The following is a 15,568-nucleotide window of genomic DNA, read 5'->3' on the forward strand; positions in this document are numbered from 1 at the left end:
ACTTAGCATAATGTTCTCCAGGTCCATCCACACTGTTGCACAGAGTAAAATTTTCTTATTTTTATGGCCAAGTAGTATTCCATTGTGCAAATGTCCCATAGTTGTTTTATCCACTCATCTATTGATAGACACTTGGGATGCTTCCATATCTTGGCAATTGTAAATAACACTGCAATGAACACAGGGGTGCTTATGTTATTTCAAAGTAGAGTTTTGAGTTCCTTTGGATATAGTCCCAGACATAAGACCACTGGGTCAAAAGGCATACCCATTCATAATTTTTTGAGGTATCTCTATACTGCTTTCTTTTTTTTTTAATTTTTTATTGTTATTCAATTACAGTTGTGTGCCTTTTCTCCCCATCCCTCCACCCCACTCCAGCCGAACCCCACTCCCTCCCCCACCTCCACCCTCCCCCTTGATTTGGTCCATGTGTCCTTTAAAGTAGTTCCTGTAATCTCCTCTCCTCACTGTCCCCTCCCCTCTCCCCCCTGACCATTGTTAGATTGTTCTTAACTCCAATGTCTCTGGTTATATTTTGTTTCCTTTTTTCTTCTATTGATTATGTTCCAGTTAAAGGTGAGATCATATGGTATTTGTCCCTCACCGTCTGGCTTATTTCACTTAACATAATGCTCCCCAGTTCCATCCATGCTGTTGCAAAGGGTATAAGCTCCTTCTTTCTCTCTGCTGCATAGAATTCCACTGTGTAAATATACCATAGTTTTTGGATCCACTCATTTGCTGATGGGCACTTAGGTTGTTTCCAGTACTTGGCTATTGTAAATTGTGCTGCTATGAACATTGGGGTGCACAGGTTCTTTTGGATGGGTGTTTCAGGGTTCTTAGCGTTCTATACTGCTTTCAAAAGTGGCTGCACCCATCTGCATTCCCACCAACAGTGCAAAAGGGCCCCCCTTTCTCCACATCCTCACCAGCACTTGTTATTTGTTGATTTATTGATGATAGCCATATGACAGGTGTGAGATGGTGTCTCATTGTGGTTTTTTAAATTTACTCTTTCAAAAAAGATTTTATTTACTTATTTTAGAGAAAGGGAAAGGAGGGAGAAAGAGAGGAAGAGAACCATTGAGATGTGGGAGAAACATTCATCAGTTGGCTCCCCTTTGCATCTTGACCAGAGACCAAACCTACAACCCAAGCATGTGCCCCAACCGGGAATCCTTTGCTTTGCCAGAGGACCCCCAACCAACTGAGTCACACCAGTCAGGGATGTTTATTTATTTTCCAATAAGTTTAAATCCTTGATGGGTACAGCATTACATGGGTTCTCTATCCAATGACCTTAGCAGGAAGGTTGCTTCGGAATTTAGCACGAACCATGCCACTGCTTCCATGAGCATGAGTTACCTTTCCCCAGATGACTCTGGTTTTGTTTGGTTTACCATCAGGAGTCACTGTGTTGTTTTTTCCTTTGTACACATAAGCACATCTCTTGCCTAGATAGAATTCAGTTTCATCTCGAGCAAAAACACCTTCAATTTTAAGAAGAGCTGTGTGCTTCATCTGGTTCTGAAGACTCTGTTTATAGCTCGCAAAAATGGCTTTGGACCACAGCCTTCCAAATATATTTGTCGTTGTAGAAGTCCTGTTCCTGACAGGCCCCAAAGTTCAGTAGCAGGAACTCAACTTTCATTGTGGTTTTAATTTGCATTTCTCTGATGATTAGTGAGGTTCAGCACCTGTTCATATGTCTATTGCCCATTTATATGTCTTCTTTGGAGACGTGTCTATTCAGGTCCTTTACCCATTTTTCAATTGAGTCTGGTTTTTTTTGCCAGTGCTGAGTTTTGTAAGTTCCTTATAAATTTTGGATATTAACCCCTTATCAGATGTATTGACGAATATGTTCTCACATTCTATGGGTTGTCGTTTTATTTTGCTGATGTTTACCTTTGCTGTGAAAAAGCTTTTTTGTTTCATGTAGTCCCATTTGTTTAGATTTCCTTTTGTTTCCCTTGCCTGGGAAGATATATCCAATAAAATATTGCTATGAGCTATGTCTGAGATCTTGCTGCCTATGTTTTCTTCTAGAACTTTTATGGTTTTGGGTCTAACATTTTAAGTCTTTAATCCAATTTGAATTCATTCTTGTGCGTGGTGTAAGAAGGTGGTCTAGTTTTATTCTTCTGCACGTATCTGTCCGATTTCCCCAACACCATTTATCTTTAGCCCATTGTATGTGCTTGCTTCCTCAGTCAAATATTAGTTGGCTGTAGAGATGTGGGTTTATTTCTGGGCTCTCTATTCTGTTCCATTGACCTATGTGTCTGTTTTTATGCCAGTGTCATGCTGTTTTGATTACTATGGCCTTATAATACAGTTTGATATTACGTAGAGTGATTCCTCCAACTTTGTTCTTCTTTCTCAGGATTGCTTTTGCTCTATGGGGCCTTTTGTGGTTCCATATAAAGTTTTGAAATATTTGTTCTAGTTCTGTGAAATATGTCATTGGAATCTTGATAGGAATTGTGTTGAATCTATAGATTACTTTGGATAGTATGGACATTTTAATGATGTTAATTCTTCCTATCCATGAACATGGTATGTGCTTCCACTTATGTGTATCTTCTTCAATTTCTCTCTTCAGTGTTTTATAATTTTCTGAGTACAGTTCTTTTATATCCTTGGTTAGGTTTATTCCTAGGTATTTTATTCTTTTTGTAGCAATTGTGAGTGGGATTGTTTTCTTAATTTCCCTTTCTGTTGGTTCATTATTGGCATATAAAAATGCAACCGACTTCTGGATTTTGATTTTGCATACTGCTACTTTGCTGAATTCAGTGATTAGCTCTAGTAGCTTCTTGGTGGAACCTTTAGGGTTCTCTATATACAGTACCATGTCATTTGCAAATACACTTTTACTTCTTCCTTTCCAATTTGGATGCCTTTTATTTCTTCCTCTTGTCTGATTGCTGTGGCTAGAACTTCCAGTAATGTGTTGAATAAGAGAGGTGAAAGTGGACATCCATGTCTTGTTCCCGATCTTAAGGAGAATACTTGTAGTTTTTGCTCGTTGAGTATGATGCTGGCAGTGGATTTGTCATATATGGCCTTTATTATGTTTAGATATGTTCCCTCTATTCCCATTTTGCTGACAGTTTTTATCATAGATGGGTACTGAATTTTATCAAATGCTTTTTCTGCATCTATTGATATTATCATGTGGTTTTTATCCTTCATTTTGTTTATATGGTGAATCACATTTATTCACTTGCAAATGTTATACCAACCTTGCATTCCTGGAATAGATACCACTTGGTCATGATGTATGATCTTTTTGATGCATGATCTTTTTGATGCATTGCTGTATTCAGCTGGCTAATATTTTGTTGAGAATTTCAGCATCTATGTTCATCAAGGACATTGGCCTGTAATTTTATTTCTTTGTAGTGTCTTTATCTGGTTTTGGAATTAGGATAATGCTGGCCTGGTAAAATGAGCTTGGTAGCCTTCCCTCCCCTGGGATATTTTGAAATTGTTTGAGAAGGAGAGGTGTTAGCTCTTCTTGGAATGTTAGGTAAAATTCACCTGTGAAGCCATCGGGTCCAGAGCTTTTGTTAGTTGGGAGTTTTTTGATTACTGCTTCAATTTCACTAGATGTAATCTGTCTGTTCAAATTCTCTAATTCTTCTTGATTTAGTTCTGGAAGATTGTATGTTTCTAGGAATTTATCCATTTCATCCAGGTTGTCCAGTTTGTTGGTATATAATTGTTCAAAATATTTTCTTACAATCCTTTGCATTTCTTTGGTGTCAGTTGTTTTTTCTCCTCTTTCATTTCTGATTTTATTTATTTGGATCATCTCTTTTTCTCTTGATGAGTCTGGTTAAAGGTTTGTCAATCTTTTCTTTCCAAAGAACCAACTCTTTGATTCATTGATCCTTTGTATAATTTTTAGACTCTATTTTGTTTATTTCTGCTCTGATCTTTTTTATTGTTGTTCAGTTACAGTTGTCCCGCCTTTTTCCCCCTTGCTCTCCCCAATCCCATTCCCCCAACTCCCACAGTCAATATCCCCCCATTTTCCATGCTCATGAGTCTTCTATTCACATCCTTTTGCTTGCCCTTTCCCCTTCTTTCCCCTGTTATCCCCTCCCGCCTCCCCTGTGGTCACTGTCAATTTGTTCTTTATTTCCATGTCTCTGGTTCTATTTCACTGATTTGTTTGTTTTGTTGATTAGGTTCCACTTATAGGTGAGATCATACAGTATTTTTATTTCACCACCTGGCTTATTTCACTTAGCGTAATGCTCTCCAGTTCCATCCATGCTGTTGTGAAGGATAGGAATTCCTTCATTCTTTCTGCTGTCTGCTGGTAGTATCCCATTGTGTAAATGCAACACAATTTTTTTATCCACTCATTTATTTATGGGCACTTAGGTTGTTTCCAACACTTGGCTATTGTAGATAATGCAGCTATGACCATTGGGGTATACAGGTTCTTTTGAATTGGTGACTCAGAATTCTTAGAGTATAGTCCTAGAAGTGGGATCGCTGGATCAAAAGGCAGTTTCAATCTTTAGATTTTTTAGGAAATTGCATACTGTTTTCCATAGTGGCTGCACCAGTCTGTATTCCCACCAACAGTGCACTAGGGTTCTCTTTTCTCCACAACCTCATCAGCACTTCTTGTTTGTTGATTTATTAATGATGACCATTCTGACCCATGTGAGGTGGTATCTCTTTGTGGTTTTAATTTGCATCTCTCTGATGGCTAGTGATGCTGAGCATTTTTCATGTGTCTGTGGGCCCTCAGTATGTCCTCCTTGGAGAAGTGTCTGTTCAGGTCCTTTGCTCTGATCTTTCTTATTTCCTTTCTTCTACTCACTTTGGGAATTGTTTGTTGTTCTTTTTCAAGTTCCTTTATGTCTAAAGTTAGATTGTTTATTTGAGCTTTTCATTTTTTTGTTTGTTTTTGTGATAGACCTGTAATGCTATGACTTTTCCTCTTAGGATTGTTTTCCCAGTGTCCTTCAGATTTTGGATTGTTGTGTTCTCATTTCAATTTTTTTCAAGGTATCTTTTGATTTATTCTTTGATATCTTTATTGACTCATTCATGTTTAATACCATGTTATTTAGCTTCCATGTTTTTGTGTATTTCTCAGTTTGTGATTGATTTATAGTTTCATAGCATCGTGGTCAGAGAAGATCCTTGATATGATTTTAATCTTCTTAAATTTATTGGGACTTGTTTTGTGTCCTAACATGTGGTCTAACCTAGAAAACCTTCCATGTGCACTTGAAAAGTATGTATATTCTGCTGCTTTAGGATGAAATGCTCTGAAGATGTCAATTAAATCTATTTGATCTAGTGTGTTGTTTAAGGCTGCTGTCTCCTTGTTGATTTTCTGTCTGGAAGATCTATTTAGCCAATCCCTTTAGCAGATCCCTTTAGCAAATGGGGTGTTAAAATCCCTGAATATGACTGTATTTCTGTCAATCTCTGCCTTTATGTCTATCAAGATTTGCTTCATATATTTTATGAGGAAATTCCATACTGTTTTCCACAGTGGCTGCACCAGTCTACATTCCCACCGTATATTTAGGTGCTCCTATCTTGGTTGTGTCAATGTCTATAGGGTTATATCCTCTTGTTCTATTCTTCCACTTATCATTATGTAGTATCCTTCTTAGTCTTGGTTTTTTTTAAATATATTCATTGATTATGCTATTACAATTGTCCCATCCCCCCCCACTCCACTTCACCCTGCCCAAACCCTCCCTCCCACATCCCCCCCACTATAGCTCATGTCCATGGGTCATACTTATAAGTTCTTTGGCTTCTACATCTCCTACACTATTCTTACCCTCCCCCTGTCTATTTTCCACCTATCATTTATGCTACTTATTCTCTGTACCTTTCCCCCCCTCTCCCCCTCCCACACCCCTGTTGATAACCCTCCATGTGATCTCCATTTCTGTGGTTCTGTTCCTGTTCTAGTTGTTTGCTTAGTTTGCTTTTGTTTTTGTTTTAGATGTGGTTGTTAATAACTGTGAGTTTGCTGTCATTTTTACTGTTCATATTTTTTTGTCTTCTTTTTCTTAGATAAGTCCCTTTAACATTTCATATAATAAGGGCTTGGTGATGATGAACTCCTTTAACTTGACCTTATCTGGGAAGCACTTTATCTTCCCTTCCATTCTAAATGATAGCTTTGCTGGATACAGTAATCTTGGATGTAGGTCCTTGCCTTTCATGACTTGGAATACTTCTTGCCAGCCCCTTCTTGCCTGTAAGGTCTCTTTGGAGAAATCAGCTGAAAGTCTTATGGGAACTCCTTTGTAGGTAACTGTGTCCTTTTCTCTTGCTGCTTCTAAGTTTCTCTCCTTCTGTTTCATCTTGGCTAATGTAAGTATGGTGTGCCTTGGTGTGTTCCTCCTTGGGTCCAGCTTCTTTGGGACTCTCTGAGGTTCCTGGACTTCCTGGAAGTCTATTTCCTTTGCCAGACTGGGGAAGTTCTCCTTCATTATTTGTTCAAATAAGTTTTCAATTTTTTGTTCTTCCTCTTCTCCTTCTGGCACCCCTATAATTCGGATGTTGGAACGTTTCAAGATGTCCTGGAGGTTCCTAAGCCTCTCCTCATTTTTCTGGATTCTTGTTTCTTCATTCTTTTCTGGTTGGATGTTTCTTTCTTCCTTCTGGTCCACACCATTGATTTGAGTCCCAGTTTCCTTCACCTCACTATTGGTTCCCTGTACATTTTCCTTTGTCTCTCTTAGCATAGCCTTCATTTTTTCATCTAGTTTTCAACCAAATTCAACCAATTCTGTGAGCGTCTTGATAACCAGTGTTTTGAACTGTGCATCTGATAGGTTGGCTGTCTCTTCCTCGCTTAGTTGAATTATTTCTGGAGCTTTGAAGTGTTCTGTCATTGGGCCATTTTTTTTTCTTTTTTTTTTGGTCTTGGTGCTTCTGTTACTTCAAGGGGTGGAGGTTTAGGTGTTCCCCGGTGTGGGGTAACACTGGTTGCTGCACTGTGACACTGTACGTGGGGGAGGGGCTGAGAGGGAGCAATGGCGCCCACTCCACTCTCTGCCAGATTTTAGTCACTCCCTCTGCTCCCCACAATCAAATTGGGCCCCTCTGGTGCTAGTTCCCAAGTGGGTGTGCTTGTGCATGCTCTAGGCCCCAGTAGGTCTCTCCAATGACCTCTCCTGTGAGTCTGGGAGTTTCCTGCTGCCGCCTCAACCCCCACGGGTGTTTTCAATCAGAGGTTTGAGGCTTTATTTCCCCGTGCTGGAGCCCTGGGTTGTGTGGTCTGCTTTGCTCCCTGCCGTTCTTCCTGGTTTATCTATGCGCGAATGTGGGGCCGCGGGGTGCTACCTGCCACCCTCCCTGCCCTGTTCTCTGCCTCTGAGTCAGGCCCTCTTGGTTTATCTGTGTGCGAATGTGGGGCCGCAGGGTCTGCTAGTGGTCAGACTGCCTGCCCTGTTTGTCCCACACTCTGCCTGTCTCAGTCCCGCCACGGCAACGTGAGTCCTTTCCGCCCCGGTTGCCCGTCTCCGCCCCTCCTCCCAGTCTGGATGAATGTTTATTTTTTATCTCCTTGGTGTCGGACTTCCTTGTCATTTGATTTTCTGTCAGTTCTGGTTGTGCAAGGAGGCACAGTGTGTCTACCTGAGCCGCCATCTTGGTTCTCTTAGTCTTGGTTTTAAAATCTCTTTTGTCAGATATAAGTAATGGTGTGCCAGCTTTTTTTCCTTCCCATTTGCATGAAACATCTGTTTTCATCTGGGTGTATCTTTTGATCTGAGATGGGTCTCTTGGAGGCAGCATATATATAGGTCTTTTCTTATACATTCAGCTACCATATGTCTTTTGGTTGGTGCATTTAAGCCATTTACATTTAAGGTGATTGTTGATACATACATATTTAGTGCCATTCTATTTTTAGACTATTTTCCTCTTTTTTGTTTCTTTTTTTCTTCCTTTTCTTAAAGCAAGCCCTCTAACATATGTAGCAGTAGTGGTTTGGTGTTAACAAACTCCTTTTAGCTTTTTCTTGTCTGGAAAGCTTCTTATTTCTCCTTCAATTTTAAATGATAGTTTACTGGGTAAAGTAACCTTGGTTGTAGGTCCTTGCTTTTCATCACCTTGAAAATTTTATGCCACTCCCTTCTGGTCTGAAATGTTTCTGTTGAGAAATCAGATGATAGTCTAATTGGTGCTCCCTTGTAGGTAACTACCTGCTTTTCTCTTGTGGATTTTAAGATTCTCTCCTTGTGTTTAAGCCTTGTCTTATTATTTATGATGTGTCTTGGTGTGGTCCTCTTAGGGTCCAACTTGTTTGGTCTCTCTGAGTTTGTGGGACTTGCAAGTCTTTCTCCTTCACCAGATTAGGGATGTTTTCATTCACTATTTCTTCAAATAGGTTCTTGATCCTTTGCTTGCTCTTTTCTCCTTTTGATATTCCCATGATTTTTTTGTTGTTATGCTTCATGCTGTCCCAAAGGTTTTTCGTGCTCTCTTCAGTTTTTTCAATTCTTTTTTCTTTTTGCCGCTCTCATAGGGTGGTTTTTTCTACCTTGTCTTCCAAATTACTGATTCAATCCTCTGCTTCATCTAACTTATTGTTTATTCCTTCCAGTATATTATTTATTTCATATATCGTGTTCTTTGTTTCTACTGGTCTTTTATTATGGTTTCTATGTCTTTTTTTCATGCTGTTGAGTATCCTTATAATCATTACTCTAATCTCTCTCTTTGATAAATTACTTACCTTCATTTCATCTAGTTCTTCTGTAAAATTCTCTTGTTCTTTCATTTGAGGCCTTTTTCTTTCTTATCTTGTTTTGGCTGCCTCTTTGTGTTTCTTTCTATGTAATAGGTAGATCTCCAAGGCTATGTACAGACCTAAGTTGAATCCTGCCTATGACTGACCCTGAGCAACCTCTTTGGAGCTATCAGTGATCCATAGCTCTGTGATTCCCTCTGCTAAGCCTGGGTTTGTGCAGAACCAGGATGTGCAACAAGGCCAGCTTTTATTGGCACCAGGCCTGGGGGACCCACCTCTGCCTGCAGTCTTTCTGTAGGGTTAATCAGTAAATGACTCCCAGCTGTTATCTCAGCATCAGTCTTAAGCACCACAGGGTGGGGCAGAGTAATTCCTGGGGGAGACACTATTGCTTCTCCTCAGGCTGATGTCACTTGGAAGGGAGTGCTCTGCCTGAGAAAGATGGATCCTGCAGTATAGGGAATGACTCAGCACAGGGACGGCTGTTCCTTCAGTTCTCTGCCCAGAGCCGCCAGCCTCAGACTCTCCTCAAGAGTCTCTAATCCATTCTGTCCTCTCTCTGCCACAGCCCAGGGTAAGTGGCTGAAAAGGAAATTTTTGCATTGGCCCTTTAAGATGCTCTCTGTGTCTCCAGCTATCTCTCCCTGTTGAACAGAAACCCCACTGCTTTTCATAGTTGGATGTTATCTGGGTTCCTTTCTGGCTCTGGTGCTATAGGCTGGGAGCACAGCTTGGGGTTTAGAACCCACACTTCTCAGGGGAACCCCCCTGCCTACTGAAATGTCCCTCCAGGACTTCAGCTGCCACCCATGGGAGCCCAGCCAGCCCTCTTGCACCTCCTCCACACTCCCTACCAGTCACGTTGTAGTGATGTGGCTTCTCCCATCTGTCTGTGTTTATAAGGTTTCTCTCCAGCTAGTGTTCAGTTGGTTATTCAGGATGATTTCTCTACAATTTAGTTTATTTCTAATTTCATCCTGGGAGTTGGTTAATGTAGCTTCCATTTACTCCTCTGCCATTTTGGGCTTCTGAATGTTCCTATTTTCTGACTGAAATTTGTGTCTGTCTTTTTACCCTCTCCTGGCAAACATGTTTTATGTTTTTAAGCAGTCCTTAATAAAAATGTACAGCTGCAAAGTATCTTATGACTCAATGCTTTCTGGCTAAGAAAATTGCCCATAATCATAGTTGACTTTCCTATTCATAACAGAATATTGTTTTTCATTGACACATGGCTGTGCCCCAATAAGTGAATGTTATAAGTGCAATGGGGACCTATCTGAGGTTGTGAGCACTTCATTCATTCTTTCCTTTAGTCAATCAAAAAACTTATTTTGTAGACTTATCATGTGGCATTTAAGACCTTTTGGAAAAGAGGGGAAAGCATGTAGTGAGACATGAGAAAACATGACAGGTCATGGATTTGACAAGAATAGCCATTGTCAACCACAGTTGATGTGTCATAATTGGCTGTAAAAGGTGGCATAAATAATTTGTAATGATAGTGAATGTACCAAAATTGCTGAATGATTTACTCAGGTATAAGTTGGAATGGATTCAAGTTTATCTTTACAGTAACAGTGTCACTCTCACTTGCTTGCATTTCAGTATGTTCCAATGAGAGTTAGAGCAAAGGGTCCAATGAATAGCCAACATGCCAAGAATCATGTATTCCCTGAGTACCCTCATGTGAACATCATCCATCAGTTATATCACAGTTTAGAATTATTGCAGTAGCCCACAATTTATGTGTTATGTGGAGGAGTGGAGAGAGATGAATGTGAGGAGGGAGGATGGATAGGTGCAGCTTTTCAGAGCTCAACTAAACACATTTTCAGCTGGATTGTCCCCAAACTTTGCAGAGCTAATTGCTGTTGATATCAGGGAACTACTGCATACTGCTTATTTATTAGGTTCCAGTATTTTCTCCATTACAGAGATGGGATTTTATAAAGTAGTGACTGTCAGTTCATGCTTATTAATTTAGCCTGTCTTGGAGAACCCCTCATTATACTTCTCACAATCAACTACTTCTAGCACTGGCTCCGTTGCATGTTGAGCTCTGTAGAAATGAGAATGTAACCCAAGACGGAGTTTCTAGGTTAGGTTTCATGGAGTGATTGTACTAGGGACATCATATATCTGTCTTGGAAAACAGATGGGAATTCTCAGTAATGAGGCAAACTAGAAAAGGAAGTTACTAATAATGAACTTGATATGCTATCTCTACTGGGCATGTGGGAGGATGTTGGGGGTACAGAGAAGGGATACCGATGTTGCCTTACCTTTCCAATATAAAATGGATTTCTGAAATTAACCAGAAATTACTAGGCATAATACCTCACATGCAAATAAAATAAGTGATTGGCTTGGTGTTTTGATTTGAAAAGTATTTGAAATTTTTCTCTGCCCCTGAAAATACTCTCCCACTGGTGCTTGATTTTTTTACCATCAGAAATTGTGGTGGAGTCACTTAATTTTTTCAAAAACTATGCATTACTTTAACTATTTTTCTTTTTTTCAAATATGTGCTTTGGGAAAAGAGGATTTAAAAAAGTAAGAAGCACATTCAGGAATGAACGAAGTTTGCTAGAAATGTTGTTAGGAAGACTAATTGTGTGTAGAAGCAACCTCAGTAATTAATCAGTGAGCATCTAGCAGCCAAATAACTGAAGGGAGGGAGAAGGTCCTGTCCTTTGAGAGGGGAATGATTCCCTTCTGACTGAAAAAGCACCATCCCATACCTTCATGTTGCTGACATGCAGATGTACATCTGGCTGTAGTCTCCCACTCCCTGCTAGCCTTTGCCAAGCTGTGTGGAACAGAAATCCCGTTTTTTCCCCATGTAAAGAAACAGAAATTGAATAGTTAAAATTCTGAGCACTAGTCTAGGAAAAGGAACATGCCCAAAGCAAAACAATAACAACAACTCTCACTTAAATACTGTGGCTGATGAAAAGATTTGAGCAGTTTAAACAACTGGTAGAGTTGATTGGGGTGAAGGGAGTAGGAGTGTCAAAGCCATGAACAAGCCTTGATACTCTTCAGACAAGCCAAGAAATATTTAAACTGTATTAAATCTACTCAAGATTGATGAACAAGATAGAATAAATGCTTGATAAAATTTGAAGAGATTTATTTGTACATAGGTGTCCATGTTTCTATAAATCTTGCTCTAAATTTCATTTTATGTAGAATTATTTTAAATGTAGCTTTATTTATAAAGAATGAACGCATAATTAAAGGAGAAATGTGCTCTGTTTCCTCTCTCTGAGCTATCAGCCTAAGAGAAGCCTATCATTCTGTCAAAGTGGTAGCAACTTACCCAAATTGCAGGACTAGTGCATAGAAGAAAAATTACACCTTAACCCACAATTCACAAGTGACAGAAAATACTGCAGTGCTTCAATAGTTGTATCAAACACTGCAGCCTTCTTTAGAAACAAAAATGTCCCTGGGAAGGTTAACATACAAATTTACTAGTAATCTTAATATTGTGGTTCCCCCAAACTGAGTATTTAACAGAACCATCTGACACTACACACCTTTCATTTATATGAAAACCTTTAAAAATACAGGAAAGTACAGAATAGAAGACAGCAAATATTTGTGCTCTTGCCACACAGAGTGGAAAAACACAATTTATTTACTTTGTCTTTCATTTTCCTAAATAAAAAGAATAAAATACTACAGGAAAAGTTGAAGTTCCCTTTATCTCCCACTTCCAGTCAACCCGTTTTCCTTAATTTGGTTTATTTTCTTCCACACCATGAAAAATACATTATATGGTTATGTATGTACTTTTTCAACTCAGCATTATGTTTTTGAGATCAGTCCATGTGGGTGCAAATTGATCTAGTTCATTTTCACTGCTGAACAGTAACTGATAGTACAACCAGGACACATTAAATTTATTTATTCCCCTGTTGATGGGTAATTAGGTTGTTTCCAATTTTTTAGTATTAAAAACAAACAACCTGCAATGAACACTGGTGTCCATGTCTTAGTACAAAGGATGGGAACTTCTGAAGGGTATGTACATTTTAGAAAGTAGGGTAAAATTGCTAGGTTAAAAAGTATGCAACTTTCAGTTTTTCTGGTTCTTGGCAGATTGCTTTCCAAAATGGCTTTACCAAATAGCAGTCCCACCAGTAGTCTATCTGTTCCCATTGACAACTTCTGAGTTTTAATTTTTTGGCCAATTTGACAAGTAAAAATAGTATCTCATTTTTTTTTTTTGTATTTCTCTGAATACTAGTGAAGCTGAACATCTTTTCATGCATTTTTATTTTTATTTATTTTTCAATATACTTTATTGATTATGTTATTACAGTTGTCCCATTTCCCCCCCTTTATTCCCCGCCACCCTGCATACCCCCTCCCACCTGCATTCCCACGCTTTAGTTCATGTCCATGGGTCGTACATATAAGTTCTTTGGCTTCTACATTTCCTATACTATTCTTAACCTCCCCCTGTTTATTTTCTACCTACCGTATATGCTACTTATTCTCTGTACCTTTGCAGCCTGTCTCCACCTCCCACTCCCCTGCTGATAATCCTCCATGTGATCTCCATTTCTGTGATTCTGTTCCTAATCTAGTTGTTTGCTTAGTTTGTTTTTGTTTTTGTTTTTAGGTTCGGTTGTTAATAGCTGTGAGTTTGTTGTCATTTTCTGTTCATATTTTTTATCTTCTTTTTCTAACATAAGTCTCTTTTAACATGTCATATAATAAGGGCTGGGTGATGATGAACTCCTTGAACTTGACCTTATCTGGGAAGCACTTTATCTGCCCTTCCATTCTAAATGGTAGCTTTCCTGGATACAGTAATCTTAGATGTAGGTCTTTGCCTTTCATGACTTGGAATACTTCTTTCCAGCCCCTTTTTGCCTGCAAGGTTTCCTTTGAGAGTTGATAGTCTTATGGGGACTCCTTTGTAGGTAACTGTCTCCTTTTCTCCTGCTGCTTTTAAGATTCTCTCCTTATCTTTAATCTGGAGTAATGTAATGATGATGTGTCTTGGTGTGTGCTTCCTTGGGTCCAACTTTTTGGGACACTCTGAATTTCCTAGACTTCCTGGAAGTCTATTTCTTTCGTCAGATTGGGGAACTTTTCTTCATTATTTGTTCAAATAAGTTTCCCACTTCTTGCTGTTGTTCTCCTCCTTCTGGCATCCCTATAATTCAGATACTGGAATGTTTCAGGTTGTCCCAGAGATTTCTCAGCCTCTGTTCATATTTTTTTTATTCTTGTTTCTTCATTCTGTTCCGGTTAAATGTTTCTTTCTTCCATCTGCTCCAAACCATTGATTTGAGTCCCAGTTTCCTTCCCATCACTGTTGGTTCCCTGTACATTTTCCTTTATTTTTGTATTTTTAGATCATTCAATTTCTTCTGTTGTTTGCCTGTTGTTATTCTTTACCCATTTTTCTTTCTGGTTGTTTGCCTTTATAATGCTGATTTTTATATGTGTTTTGGATACTGTTTGTTTGCAATTTTATGTTATGGCAAATGTCTTGGTTACCATATGGTTTGTCTTTAACTTTATAGTGTTTTTTTTCTATAAACATTTTAATTTTAAGGAAGTTACATTTATCATTTTTTTTTCTATTAAAACTTGCAAGTTTTTCTGTATGTGTGATTAATGAATACTTCTCTACTCTGAGATCTTAAAATATATTCTATGTTTGCATCAAATTGTCAAAAATTTGCTTTTAACATTTAGATATTCATTGTGAATTGATTCTTAGGTAGCATTTAAAGAAGTTATCTAATTATATCTTTTTCTCACATGTATAACTTTAACACCATTTATTAAATAGTCTCTATCACTTACTCTCTATTATTTATAATCAATCTCTGTCATATATGAGGCTCTCATAGACTTACATGAATTCTTTTGGTACTCTTTTTTTATTTCACTGAACTATTTGTTTATACACTTACTAATACCACACTGTCTTAAGTGCTATAACAGTGTAATAAGTCTTGAAAATCTGCACCATCACCCCCATTGCTCTTCTTCAAAATTGTTTTGTTTAATCTTTGTGCCTTACTCTTCTGTGTAATTTTAGGATCAGCTTATAAAGATTGACTTTAAAAATCCTGTAGCTTTTGATTCAGCATGGATGGAACTGGAGAGCATTATGCTAAGTGAAATAAGCCAGACGGTGAGGATAAATACCATATGATCTCACCTTTAACTGGAACATAATCAACAGAAGAAAAAAGCAAACAAAATATAACCAGAGACACTGAAGTTAAGAACAATGTAACAATAGCCAGAGGGGACTGGGGAGGGGATAGTGGGGAGAGGGGTTTACAAGAGCTACTATAAAGGACACATGGACAAAATCAAGGGGGAGGGTGGAGGTGGGGGAGGGAGGTGGGTTCAGCTGGGGTGGGGTGAAGGAATGGGGAGAAAAGGCATACAACTGTAATTGAATAACAATAAATTTTTTTTTAAATCCTGTTGCTTTTGATTGAACCTGAATTAAATTTATAGATAACTTTGAAGAGAGTTGCCATCTTTATGTCATCTTCTTACATGACCATGATATATCTCTCCTTTTTGAGTTTACCATTTTCTAAACTTTTGATTTTAATATAAATATACATTCACAAGAAGATGGAAGTCTAGTACAGAAATATCCCCTGTACTGTTCACCTATTTTCTCACAGTGGTAACAACGTGATTTTTAAAAAACAGCTTTATTGAGGTACAGTTGATATACACAAAAAATGACATTTAATATATACAATTTGATGAGTTTGAAAATATGCATACATGTCTGAAACCATTACCACA

At 38.5% G+C, this 15,568-nt stretch overlaps 1 pseudogene; it reads right to left on the reverse strand.

Annotated features, from left to right (window-relative positions):
- Positions 1–1,293: 1,293 nt before the first annotated feature.
- Positions 1,294–1,527, reverse strand: LOC112310577 (large ribosomal subunit protein eL33 pseudogene; annotated as a pseudogene).
- Between the last annotated feature and the right edge of the window lie 14,041 nt (positions 1,528–15,568).

Source organism: Desmodus rotundus, chromosome X, assembly GCF_022682495.2.
Source record: "Desmodus rotundus isolate HL8 chromosome X, HLdesRot8A.1, whole genome shotgun sequence".
Taxonomy (NCBI): Eukaryota; Metazoa; Chordata; class Mammalia; order Chiroptera; family Phyllostomidae; genus Desmodus; species Desmodus rotundus.